Below are 13,296 nucleotides of genomic sequence, written 5' to 3'. Positions count from 1 at the left end.
ACTTCAATTTATTTTATAAATTTGTTCATTTTTCCTGTTCTGTTTTATATAATATATGGACTTAACTACAAAATAAAGTAACAGTAATAAAATAACAAAAGAGGATAATATTTCCTCTTGTGCTTCTCTTATTATTGTCTACAGAATTTCCTTCTTTTGTATTTCCTCTCTACTCCCCACCCTCAGATGAATTTTAGCCTAGTCATTATTTGACATAATGTTTCATCCATTGTTACATCAGTAGCTCTAAATATTCTACATAGTCCAGAATTCTGTTCTTCTGACTGTCCCTAAGGGGTACATTGTGGGGCAGAGAGGGTTATGGATACTTCCAAGTGGTTAAGGACATATAAGAGATAGTATAGCAAATTTTTAAAAAAAGAGCACTCGTCTGGAAGTCAGGAAACTTGGGTCCTAGTCCAGACTGTGCCATTAACTGTGTGACCTCGGGCAGGTGACCTAACTGCTCTGAAATTCATCATCAGGAAAGTGAGATGTTTCTAAATCTTAACGTTTTTTCTGCTCCTGCAGTTTGGTGAATCTCATTTCTGAAAATTCTCAAGGAAGTGGTTTTATGTTTTTATCAAGATCCATAAAACTATACACACACACACACACACACACACATATATATATATATGAAATGGTATTGGCCATTTTTTGTACTGTGGTACAGTGGTACTGTACATACAATGGTACTGTGTGTGTATATATATATATATATATGTATGTATACACACACACACACACACACACACACACTGCTCTTTTTCCTTTTGATCACATTTTAACTACTGACCCAGAGGAGCTCCAGTCAGTATTTCCTTTTATTCTATTGACAACAACTCTGAATGGCTGGCCTCTCTTGGGTGCAAAGAGCCAATATTCTTTTTTGCTTTATATTTTCAAACCTTCCCCTTTCCTGGACAAAGCATATTGAGATCCTGACTCAATCCAAAGAAATGTTCCTGCCTTTAGAGTGAGTAGGCATAGGTAAGAATATGGATGAAACTTTTGTAAATAGTGTTCTTGGCATAAATACTAGTTCTATAGTTTTTAATACATGAAGCATAACTAAATGTATACTTTTTACTAAGGTCATGTATTTATTGGCACGATAACTATAAAAGTATTTTCTGGGGAAATTCACCTTAAAATTTTGGGATAATTAAAGAAACGTCTGTAGAAATTCATTCATGGTCTTAATTTTTGTGATTAGTCCTTTCCAATCATGTAAAGCTACTCATTTATCTGTCTTGGGAAGCCCAAAGTAAATTGTTGGGACCCATACTTGTTTTATCCTATTTTTCCTATTAAGTAATGGTTTAAGACTACATCAAGCAAGGAGTGCCTGGGTGGCTCAGTTGGCCAAGTGTCTGACTCTTGGTTTTGGCTCAGGTCATGATCTCGTAGTTTGTGGGTTCGAGCCCAGCCCTATGATGGGCTCTGCACTGGCAGTGTGGAGCCTGCATGGGACCCTCCCTCTCTCTCTGCCCCTCCCCTGCTTGTGCTCGCGCGCTCTCTCTCTCTCTCTCTCTCTTTCTCAAAATAAATAAACTTAAAAAAATACAACAAGCACTTTGATTTGTTGTCAAGTAACTAGTATTTGTGGGATTCCATTAAACTAATTTTAATATGCTTACCAGGTTCCTGTGAAGACCCATATTGGGGTGTTTTGATTTGTTTCTTTGTTGTAATTCAGTGTTTAACCTAACTATGCAATATACCCATAAATAGTAAGACCTAGTATAGTATAGTATAGTATAGTATAGTATAGTATATACTATAGTATAGTATAGTATAGTGTAACACGAAATGCACAGGTTTTTAGTTGGAGATCAGTTCCATTACCTACCGCGCTGTAAACTTTACAACATGGCTGCTACAATGCACAACTTCAGGGGCCATCATTCATGTTTGTCTTCCAGGGAGGGCCATTTTCATAGAATACAATGTGAATAGTGCCCCTGTAATAGTGCAATAATGGCCTTGATCTCTGAGCCTGTTTTCTCCTCTATAAAGCGGTGCCTGAAAAATGGCTGAACAGGTTCCTTAGAACGCCCTAAATGGTTAAGGTGTGTCATGATGATCTGAGTGTGTCGTGTCTCAAGCCGTGGGAGAAAGGAGCTCATGTTTCTAGGCACAGCAAGGCTCTATTCTACACTGCTACCCTCCCAGTTCAACCTTTTTTGCTCTGTCACATATGAGTTTGCCTGAATTATCATAGCCTCCCTATGGAGTCACTCCCTTCAGTTCACAAACTACCTAAATCTCATATCTGAGCATGTCACATCCTTACATTTATCTCCAACATGCCATTCTGTTTCAAGCTTCCATTCCTTTACACACATTTTTACTGTAATATTATTTTATTTGTAAATGAATTTTCCCCTTTTTATTTGTAAATTATATTTTCCCCTTCTAGATCATGAACACCCTGATGGCAGATGGAGTGTCATACATCTTTTATCCCCAATATCTAGCATAGTGCCCAACATGTAGTCTACTCATAATAACTAATACGTATTGAATACAGAGTTATTTAACAGTCCAGTGGGACAGATATTCCAGTCCTACTCTTATTTTATTTTTTACAAAATTTTTTATAATGTTTATTTTTGAGAGAGAGAGAGAGATACAGTGCACCAGCAGGGGAGGGGCAGAGAGAGAGGGAGACAGAATCTGAAGCAGGCTCCCAGGCTCTGAGCTATCAGCACAGAGCCCAACGTGGGGCTCAGACCCATGAACCATGAGATCATGACCTGAGCTGAAGTCGGACGTTCAACCAACTGAGTCACCCAGGCACCCCATATTTTAATTTATTTTTTAAGTAAACTACTCCCAACATGGGACTAGAGCACGAATGGTGGGCCATGTGTAAGCTGGGGAAGCTGGCAAGAATGAAGTGGACTTAATAGGTTATATAACCCTAGAGAGAGACCAACCTCAGAAAATAGCTTCAACATTCCTGTCCTCATGAAGCCTAGTTATCCTTTTTCTTTCCCTGGGTTGCTTATTTGCCAGTGAGATTTTTTTGTTCTTTAAAAAAAAAAAAAAAAAGTCTACAAAAATAGTTAGAACTAATAAATCTGGCAAAGTTACAGGGTACAAGACCAACATACAAAAATCAGTTGGTTTTTTATATACTAACAATGGACAAGCCAAAAAGGAAATTAAGAAAACAACTCCACTTACAATAGCATCAAAAAGAATAATATACTTAAAAACAAACTTCACCAAGGAGGCAAAAGACTGCTACCCCGAAAACTACAAAACTTTGCCGAATCAGGGGTGCTTGGGTGACTCAGTGGGTAAGCATCTGACTCTTGGTTTCAGCTCAGGTCTGCTCTGTTTCAGCTTCCATTCCTTTGTTGTTAAAATACCTCCCTCTGCCACCATTACTATTTGTTTAAGCTAGCTTGAGTGAGTGTTCCCTTTAACTAAATGATCCTAGAGAGAAGACATTTGCATTTCCTCTATAAGAATCTCCTGATCACAAATGAAAAGGAGTGCTTTGAAGAGCTCACTGGTCACTGGAGGGCGGCAGATATGTTAAATGAAAGAGTTGGAACAGATTAAAATATTTTTAGACCACTGTGGACTGCTGGAAGTAGCACGAAGGTAGTAAGGTGTAATGGTAAAGAGGGTTTGAGGTGCTAGCAGTAGTCATATATTCAAATCTGAGCTCCACCACTCTGTATGTGACTTGAATGTTTTACTTAATTGCCTAATAATCCTCCATCTTTCCATGTGGAGAGTGAGAGATGATAATACCTTGCAGAATTATTGGGGAAAATAAATGTATATGAAGTGTGTGCATATAGTATGGACTCAGTAAATGAGATTTTATTGTTAAAGCTTGACTGGGCTGCCTGGGTGGCTCAGTCGGTTAACTATCCAACTCTTGGTTTCCACTCAGGTCATGATCTCACAGTTTGTGGATTTGAGCCTTGCATTGGGCTCCACACTGACAGTGCTGAGCCTGCTTAGGATTCTCTCTTTCTCTCTGTCTCTTTGACCATCCCCTTCTCATGCTCATGCTCACTCTCTCTCAAATAAACTTAAAAATAAATCATGACTAATATGGATTGTTCAAATCAAATCATGGTGGTCTTGGCCTAATGTGTAGTATATTTTTAGTTAATAGAATTGTTCTCAAGTTTTTCCCCATCTGACCCCTCTTTGTTACTACCTGAATCTTACTTAGCAAATGCCAGGAAGGATAGAAGAATGGATGAATCAAACAGCATACAATAGTAAGAGTAAAATTAGACTCTGAGTTACTTGGGAACAGGGGATGGGTTTTATTACATCTTTGTGTCTTTGGTGTCCAGGACAGGGCCTGGAATACAGTAAGCACATATGAGGTAAACTTGAATCAATTTAATTTAGAAATCCATGGATGACCAAATATTTGAATTGACTGGTAGGTAGCCAGAGGTTTCATACCGTGTTGTTGTCTACCCCAGATAGCTCAAGTATCATGGGATTTATTGAGTTATATAGCATTTGCTTATGCCTCAGCCTTGACCTTTCAGAGCCCATTCTTGCTCTGGGCCCCAGTCAAAGGTACCAACTTGTATCCACTTATAAATGGGTCATAGCAGTATTTTCCAAGTGCAGAATATGCTGCCTCCAAAACCCAAATATGTCTACCAAATGTGTTTTCTTCTTGGTGGTAAGAGGTACTTTGTGCAATGGCTTGTTCTTTTCTTTGGAGGGAATGTCCTGGAAAATTTCAGATCATTGAACCCCTAAAAACTTTACTGATGTGGTAAGCCTCTAATCTTTGTGTAGTTTCTGCCTCACGTTCTGGAGTACATGTGCCTTACTTACTAAGACATCCAGACCAATTGACATTTACTTCTTATTATGTCTGATTAACATGACGGTATTGGCATACTGGGCCAATATGATGTTTTCCAAAAAGCTCAGGTCCCTTTAGACTATCTTATGGACAGAGAGCATGTGAATTAACATGACAGTGGGTCAAGACCATGAATGTATACTGTTGCCCATCCTATGTGATCATCTTTTCAGATGGGTGTGGAAAAGAATATATTTGCCAGATCAGTGGCTGCACACCATGTACCTGTTGAACTCTTCTAGAAAGCTATCACATCTAGCATAGCAGGTGTAGTTGGAGCCACTTCTTGATCAAATTTGTGTTAGTCTTCTTGCTATCTGCCATGGTCCATCAATTTTTGCAGAGGACAGACTGGTGAATTAAACGTGAATATGACAGGGGTGCCTGGGTGGCTCAGTCAATTAGGCGTCTGACTTCAGCTCAGGTCATGATCTCACGGTTCATGGGTTCAAGCCCCATGTCGGGCTCTGCCAATGGCCCAGATCCTGGAGCTTGCTTCGCATTCTGTGTCTCCCTCTCTCTCTGCCCCTTTCCTTACTCTCTCTCTCTCTCTCTCAAAAATACATTTAAAAAATTTTTTAAAAATTGTGAATATGACAGTGACCATCATTCTTGCATTCTTTAAAGTTTTGAGGGAGGCACTAAACTCTGCCAGTCCCCTAAAATGTGACAAGTTTTTTATTTATGTTGGCCATTGTCAAGGAGCAGTTTCAGGGGCTTCCGGTTGGCCTTTCTTAAAACTACTTAGTAGCTCATATTCTACAGATCAGAAACTAATGTGAGAGTTCTTTCATTTCTATGTATGCCCATTCAATTATACATTCAGAAACAGGGGAAATAACTGGGTAGGTCTGTATCTAGTAGAATCTGGCCAAAGACTCCATTTATTTATTTATTTATTTATTTAATTTTTTTTTTCAACGTTTTTTATTTATTTTTGGGACAGAGAGAGACAGAGCATGAACGGGGGAGGGGCAGAGAGAGAGGGAGACACAGAATCGGAAACAGGCTCCAGGCTCCGAGCCATCAGCCCAGAGCCCGACGCGGGGCTCGAACTCACGGACCGCGAGATCGTGACCTGGCTGAAGTCGGACGCTTAACCGACTGCGCCACCCAGGCGCCCCAAGACTCCATTTATTAACTGATTCACTTATGCTCCTATTTCAATAAAAGAACAATGTTAATGTTTTAGGTCCCCGGGTATCAGTGTTAATTTGGATCCTGTGTTCATCAACCCTAAAAAGATCTGGGTATTTTTATTCAGATAGCTAGAATACTAGAGTTATAGTATATAACATAAATATATAAGTATATATTGAATATTAATTTTATATTATATATTAATATATATTTAATATTCTTATATATAAATATAAATAATATACAAATGGCCATAGTTCCCTTTGGGGAAGGACTCGGGGAATCACTACCATATTTACTTGCTGTGATTTTGCAGGGTCCTTCGTGATGGGAACCTGGTCTCCTTCAGTTGGTAGTTTCTGAGTCTGACAATAGGCAAAGATTTTCAGCCTTTTCCTCCTCATCCATTTTCTTAATAATTAAAAAAATTATGATGAAAAAACACAACATAAAATTTACTATCTTAACCATGTTTAAGCGTACAGTTCAGGGGCGCCTGGGTGGCTCAGTCGGTTAAGTGTCCGACTTCAGCTCAGGTCATGATCTCGCGGTCCGTGAGTTCGAGCCCCGCGTCGGGCTCTGGGCTGATGGCTCAGAGCCTGGAGCCTGCTTCCGATTCTGTGTCTCCCTCTCTTTCTGCCCCTCCCCCGTTCATGCTCTGTCTCTCTCTGTTTCAAAAATAAATAAAATGCAAAAACAAAAAAATTAAAAAGTGTACAGTTCAGTAGTGTTAAGTACATTCACATTGTTGTGCAAGAGATCTCCAGAACTTTTTCATCTTGCAAAACTAAAACTCTATACCTATTAAGTAACTCCCCATCTACCCCTTCCCCAGCCTCTGACAACCACTATTCTATTTTCTGTTTCTATGAATCTGACTACTTTAGATGCCTCATATAAGTAGAATAATATATTAATTGTCTTTTTTGTCTACTTATCCATTCTTGATCTCTTTTAGTTATATATAATAGGCAGTCAATCTATATTGGCTCTGAGAACATGTTCTTTGAGGTATCTCCAAAATCTGTCAGCCAGACCTTCCTGGCTACCATTCTGACATTAAGTCCACCCTTCTGAGGGTTAAGTACTGTCATCTGGCCTCTAGTCTGAAGTCTTATCCCCACTGCTACTAGGGAGCACACTTCCTACCAACAGTCCTGACTTAGAGACAACAGTTGCTACAAGATTCTCAATGATGCTAGTGCTTTCCTTACCTAGTGCATTCCTTGGTGCTTCAATAAATGGAGTATCTTCCAGGCCCTTCCAAAAAAGCACAATCAACTGGTGGATTTTTCAGTCTTAGATAATAGATCCATTATAGCAAGCCTACCTCTTTGAACCTTTTGATTCCTTTAGCCACAGTTTTTCCTGGCAGTTCTGGCATGTCTGTTTGATTTAATGCGGATATGGGTTATCGTTTTTTTCAAGCTTCAAAGAACCATCCCAGTAGTGTAGAACCATCTCTTGGGGTCCTTGCAGAGTATTAAATCCTGTGTCATAGCACAGTGCCCTGATACTGATGACTCTCCCTTATTCAGCCTTAAATCTCACACCCATTTATCTAACTCTCAGTTATACTCCCCTACTACTTGCCATTATATGGAAGTCGGGTCCTATAGCTACTCTGGGATATAATCTTGCCTCATTGGGCTATTTGATCCTAGTTATGGATCCGTGACCAGAAGGAGAAATCAGGGCATATCCTCAAGAGGACTTGCATTGTTTTATAAGGTACCTACAAAGTGCGGAGGGATGAGTCTTTATCTTCCTTCCTGAGAGACAGTCACTTATATAGGCCCAGAGTGTCACCAGCTAGACCCCAAGACCTGATGTTTACTGCTCACCTGCTTGTACCCACTGACATTTGTTCCACATTTTCCCTTAAGCTTTTCTTTCTGGCTCATCTCTTAACTCAGACAAAAGACCCTACAGGCATAACATCTCATGATGGAAACTGAAACCATCCCACAGGCAATAACAACTACTCAGAGGAAGAGCTGTGGTGGCCCAGATCACCCGGACCAGTTTGAGCTAACTCCCCAACTTGCGCCTGCGCAGATAAGCCATGGAGTGACCTCTGGAATGACCGACAATTACTTTTACCTCATTATAATACTAAAATCTCCACCCAAGGAGGAGCACAAGCTTCATTTACATAACATATACTGTATGTGCAGGCATGTTTCCTTAAGGAGCATGCATGACCTTATGCCTGCCTCTACATATATGACAAGACTTCCCTATTTAAATATTCATCCTAATCCTAAATGAAAGGAGCCCATTCACCCTTGCTCAGGGAGTCCTGGCTTTGGAAGTTATTCCCCGTGATCTCCTTATTTGCTGCAAATAGTTTCGTTCATGCAACAACTCACCTGGTGTAGTTTCTATCCGTGATTCACCAAGAAGCAAACTCATGTTAGTTCGGTTACTAGAGGATTCAGAGGAATCTTGGGATTCAAATTTCTCAAGGACATTTACTTAGATATCTTTGCCTCAGATCTCAGGGTTCTACTTTTTCCCTATCAGGACCCAAGTTTTATGAGGAGACTCTCCTATACTGAAAATTCAGTCTTTTCTAAAATTCTCCAATTCTCATGTTTGCTTTTGTTTCTCTTGCCTTCCGTGACATGTCTATTGAGAAGTTGCCCTGGCCAAGGTCAAAGAGGTTGCTGCGGGTGTTCTCCTCCAGGAGTTTGATGATTTCCTATCTCACATTTAGGTCTTTCATCCATTTTGAATTTATTTTTGTGTATCGTGTAAGAAAGTGGTCCAGTTTCGTTCTTCTGTGTGTCATCATCCAGTTTTCCCAACACCTTTTGTTGAAAAGACTATCTTTTTTCCACTGGATATTCTTTCCTGCTTTGTTGAACATGAGTTGACCATATAGTTGTGGGTCAATTTCTGGTGTTCTATTCTGTTTCACTGATCTATGTGTCTGTTTTTGTGGCAGTACCATAATGTCTTGATCCCTACAGCTTTGTAATATAGCCTGAAATCTGGAATCATGATGCCTTCAGTTTTGTTTTTCTTTTTCAGGATCGCTTTGGCTCTTCAGGGTCTTTTGTGGTTCCATACAAATTTTAGGACTGTTTGATTTAGCTCTGCTAAGAATGCTGGTGGTATTTTCATAGGGATTGCATTAAGTGTATAGATTGCTTTGGCTAGTACAGACATTTTAACTATTTTTATTTTTCCAATTGATGACAATGGAATGTTTTTTCATTTCTTTGTGTCTTCTTCAATAGCTTTCATAAGTCTTCTATAGTTTTCAAATTACAGATCTTTTACTTCTTTAGTTAGGTTTATTCCTAGGTATCTTGTTTTTGGTGCAATTGTAAATGGGATTGATTCCTTGATTTATTTTTCTGCTGCCTCTTCATTTGTGTGTAGAAATGCAACCAATTTCTGTGCATTGATTTTACATCCTGCGACTTTGCTGAATTCATGTATCAGTTCTAGTAATTTTTTGGTGGAGTCTTTCAGGTTTTCTAAATAGAGTATCATATCATCTGCAAATGGTGGAAGTTTGACTACTTCCTTGGTGATTTGTATGCCCTTTATTTCTTTTTGTTGTGTGATTGCTGATGCTAAGACTTCCAGTATTATAGTAAATAATAATAGTGAGAGTGGGCATCCTTGTCTTGTTCCTGACCACAGGGGAAAGGTTCTCAGTTTTTCACCACTGAAGATGATATTAGCTGTGGGTCTTTCATATATGGCCTTTATGATATTGAGGTATGTTCCATCTCTTCCTGCTTTGTTGAGGGGTTTTGTCAAAAATGGATCCTATATTTTGTCAAATACTTTTTCTGCATCTATTGGCAGGATATGGTTCTTATCCTTTCTTTTATTAACGTGATGTATCACATTGCTTGATTTGCAAATATTGAACCAGCCCTGCAGGCCAGGAATAAATCCCACTTGGTCATAGTGAATAATTATTTTAATGTGTTGTTGAATGCAATTTTCTAGCATATTGTTGAGAATTTTTGCAGCCAGTTTCATCAGAGATATTTGCCTGTAATTTTCATTTTTCGGGGGGGGGTCTTTATCTATCTATAGGGACTTCATCAAGATAAAAAGCTTCTGCACAGCAAAGGAAATAATCAACAAAACTACAAGGCAGCCTACGGAAGAAGATATTGGCAAATGACATATCTGAAAAAGGATTAGTATCCAAAATCTATAATGAATTTATAAACTTGACACCCAAAAAACAAATAACCCAGTTAAGAAATGAGCAGAAGACATGAATAGACACTCTTCCAAAGGAGACATCCAGATGGCTAACAGACACATGAAAAGATACTTAACATCACTCATCATCAGGGAAATACAAATCAAAACCATGATGAGATACCACCTCATACCTGTCAGAATGGCTAAAATTAACAACACAAGAGACAAGAGGTGTTGGTGAGGATGCAGAGAAAGGGGAACCCTCTTGCACTACTGGTGGGAATGCAAACTGGTGCAACCACTCTGAAGAACAGTATGGAGGTTCCTCAAAAAACTAAAAATAGAACTACCCTATGATCCAGCAATTAAATTATTATGTATTTACCCAAAGGATACAAAAATACAGATTTGAAGGGGTACATGTACCCTGATGTTTATAACAACATTATAAACAATAACCAAACTATGGAGAGAGCCCAAATTTCCATCGACCAATGAATGGATAAAGAAGATGTGGTATACATATACAACGGAATATTACTCAGCCATCAAAAAAAATGAAACCTTGCCATTTGTAATGACATAGATGGAGCTAGAATGTATTATGCTAAGCAAAATAAGTCAACCAAAGAAAGACAAATATATGATTTCATTCATATGTGGAATTTAAGAAATAAAACAGATGAACATATAGGAAGATGGGGAAAAAAAGAGGAGAAAGGGAAACAAACTACAATAGACTTTAAACAATAGGCAACAAACTGAGGGTTGATGGAGGCATGTGGGTGGGAGATGGGCTATATGGGTGATATGTATTAAGAAGGGCATTTGTTGTGATGAGCACTGGATGTTGTATGTAAGTGATGAATCACTGAATTCTTCTGAAACCAATATTTTACTGTATATTAAATAATTAAAATATATATAATAAAACAATTCTCCAATTCTCACTATTCTGCTTTATAATTAACTGTCTCTGACCATTGGCTGCAAAAGATGAGGGTTTCTTTAAATGCTAACAGTGAGGTCCTTTGCTTTGAATTGTTGATTAACAGATCTGAGCCTGTCATTTTCTTTCATCAGTTAACCAATGGCTCTTAGCAATAGTCACCCACTTCCACAATCCTTATAGTTGTTATTTCCCAAATATCTTTCGAATGCCTGAGACATTGTACCTGTTACACTGAGCATCCCCTTCTTTCTACCTGTGTCCCACCCCAATTCACTACAGGCAAAAGACTGCAATTGCATCTACAGTATGCCAGAGAATTTCATGCTCCATCTACCACAGTCTGTATGATCCAACTCCAGAATTCCATCATTTAGTATCCGCTTTTGAGGAGCACTCTTGGCAACAAATGTCTTAGGTTCCCTAGAAGCAGAGCCTGAGATAGGCATTCTAGTTCAAGTGATTTATGGAGGGATTTGCTCTTAGGAAAAGAGGAGAGAGATAAGCAGTAGTAGAGAGGGGAGAAAAACTAAGGAACAGTGTGGATTTTTTTTAGGTTTATTTATCTATTTTGGGGGGTGGCAGCAGAAAGAGAGAGAATCCTGAGCGGGCTCCACACTTCCAGCGTGGAGTCTGATAAGGGGCTTGAACTCATGAATGACCTGAGCCAATACCAAGAGTTGGACATTTAACTGACTGAGCCACCCAGGCACCCCAGAACCCCAGTGTGGATTTGAAGACCAGCTTCAATCTAATCCCACAGGGAAACTCTGAAACAAGAATTATACTCTAAAATTACTATCTTCAGACATGGGATTATGTCAGACAGCCATTGACAATTCTCCCCACTTCCTTTGCCCCCGGGAGAGATGGCTCTTGTTTGGTTGAGGACAAGTTTCCAAGAAGGGGAAAAACCGTGAGTTGTTATCAACCAACACTGGTAGTTACTGGAGATTGGATGCATCAACTGGGAAAAAGCATTTGAATGTGGCACCAATATATCTTTCATCAAAAAAAATACATATTGTCTTAAACTTTGGAGATCTACCTATATATAGCAGTCATATTATCTTCAAATAATGTTTACAATTCCTTATCCACAAGTCCAAATTCCCAAACTAAATGCAAGATGGTTTGAAAAAAGTGTATTTTCAATAAACTTGGTACAAACTGCAGAAACATAGACGTGTTAGATTATAGAGTACTGCCTTAGACTCAACTGGATCTTACTTATATGACCCATTTCCTATATTACATTTTCTAAATCCAAAAAAAATCCCAATTCTGAAGTAAATCTGGCTTGGAGTACTTTGGATACAAAATTATGGACCTATAGCTACCATTTGTCAGTGTGTAAACAGTTACATGTGCTAAAAGTAATCCTTAACAACCCTGAAACAGGGATTTACTTTCCTCATTTTTCACATGAGGCATCAGTGGTACAAAAAGGTTAACTAACTCGAGTAATTAACTTACTCAAAGTCACAAGCTAGTGAATGGAAAAGTCAAATCTGTGAGACTTCAAAGGCTGGTCCTTCCCGTTACACCATGCTGTGTCTGCTAGTGAAATCATTTCTTGTTTATGTAATGATATTAGCTCTCAGTAATCTGTGATGTTTTGCAAAGAGCACTGTGACTTCTAGGAGCTCTATTACCTGAACATATTTGAAAATCCCTAGATTTGATAATGTTAATGGTCTTTTCTACCCCCTGGAATTCTGTGTGATTCTGTAATTCTAAGCACACTGCCACTGGTGGGCTACTATAAAAATGACAGCTATTTTACTCATTAGCATTTATTCTTCTCACAGGATAATTTTCATGGGATTTAGAAAGGACTGCTTATAAGTACATCATGCCCAAATAAAATGAAAATGGGTTTGGGAGTTAGACATAAATTCAAATCTGGTTTTTGCTACTTCATTCATTCAATAACATACAAAGGAACTACGTCACTGTGAGACACAAGGAACAAGTTGGTCCTTAGATGTCAGACTTCTATTTTACTGTCAGGTTTCTATTATGACTGAATATCATATGTTGGATTTTAATATATGTCTTCCTAATGTTAGAAAAATATATACCAAATGTATACCAAGTAATAAATCAAAGTTACTTTCTGCAGCTAATAAAAAATGTGAAAGTGTGACATTTTCCTTTC

Source organism: Panthera uncia, assembly GCF_023721935.1.
Source record: "Panthera uncia isolate 11264 chromosome C1 unlocalized genomic scaffold, Puncia_PCG_1.0 HiC_scaffold_4, whole genome shotgun sequence".
Lineage (NCBI taxonomy): Eukaryota > Metazoa > Chordata > Mammalia > Carnivora > Felidae > Panthera > Panthera uncia.
Note: the sequence above shows the minus strand (reverse complement) of the source record.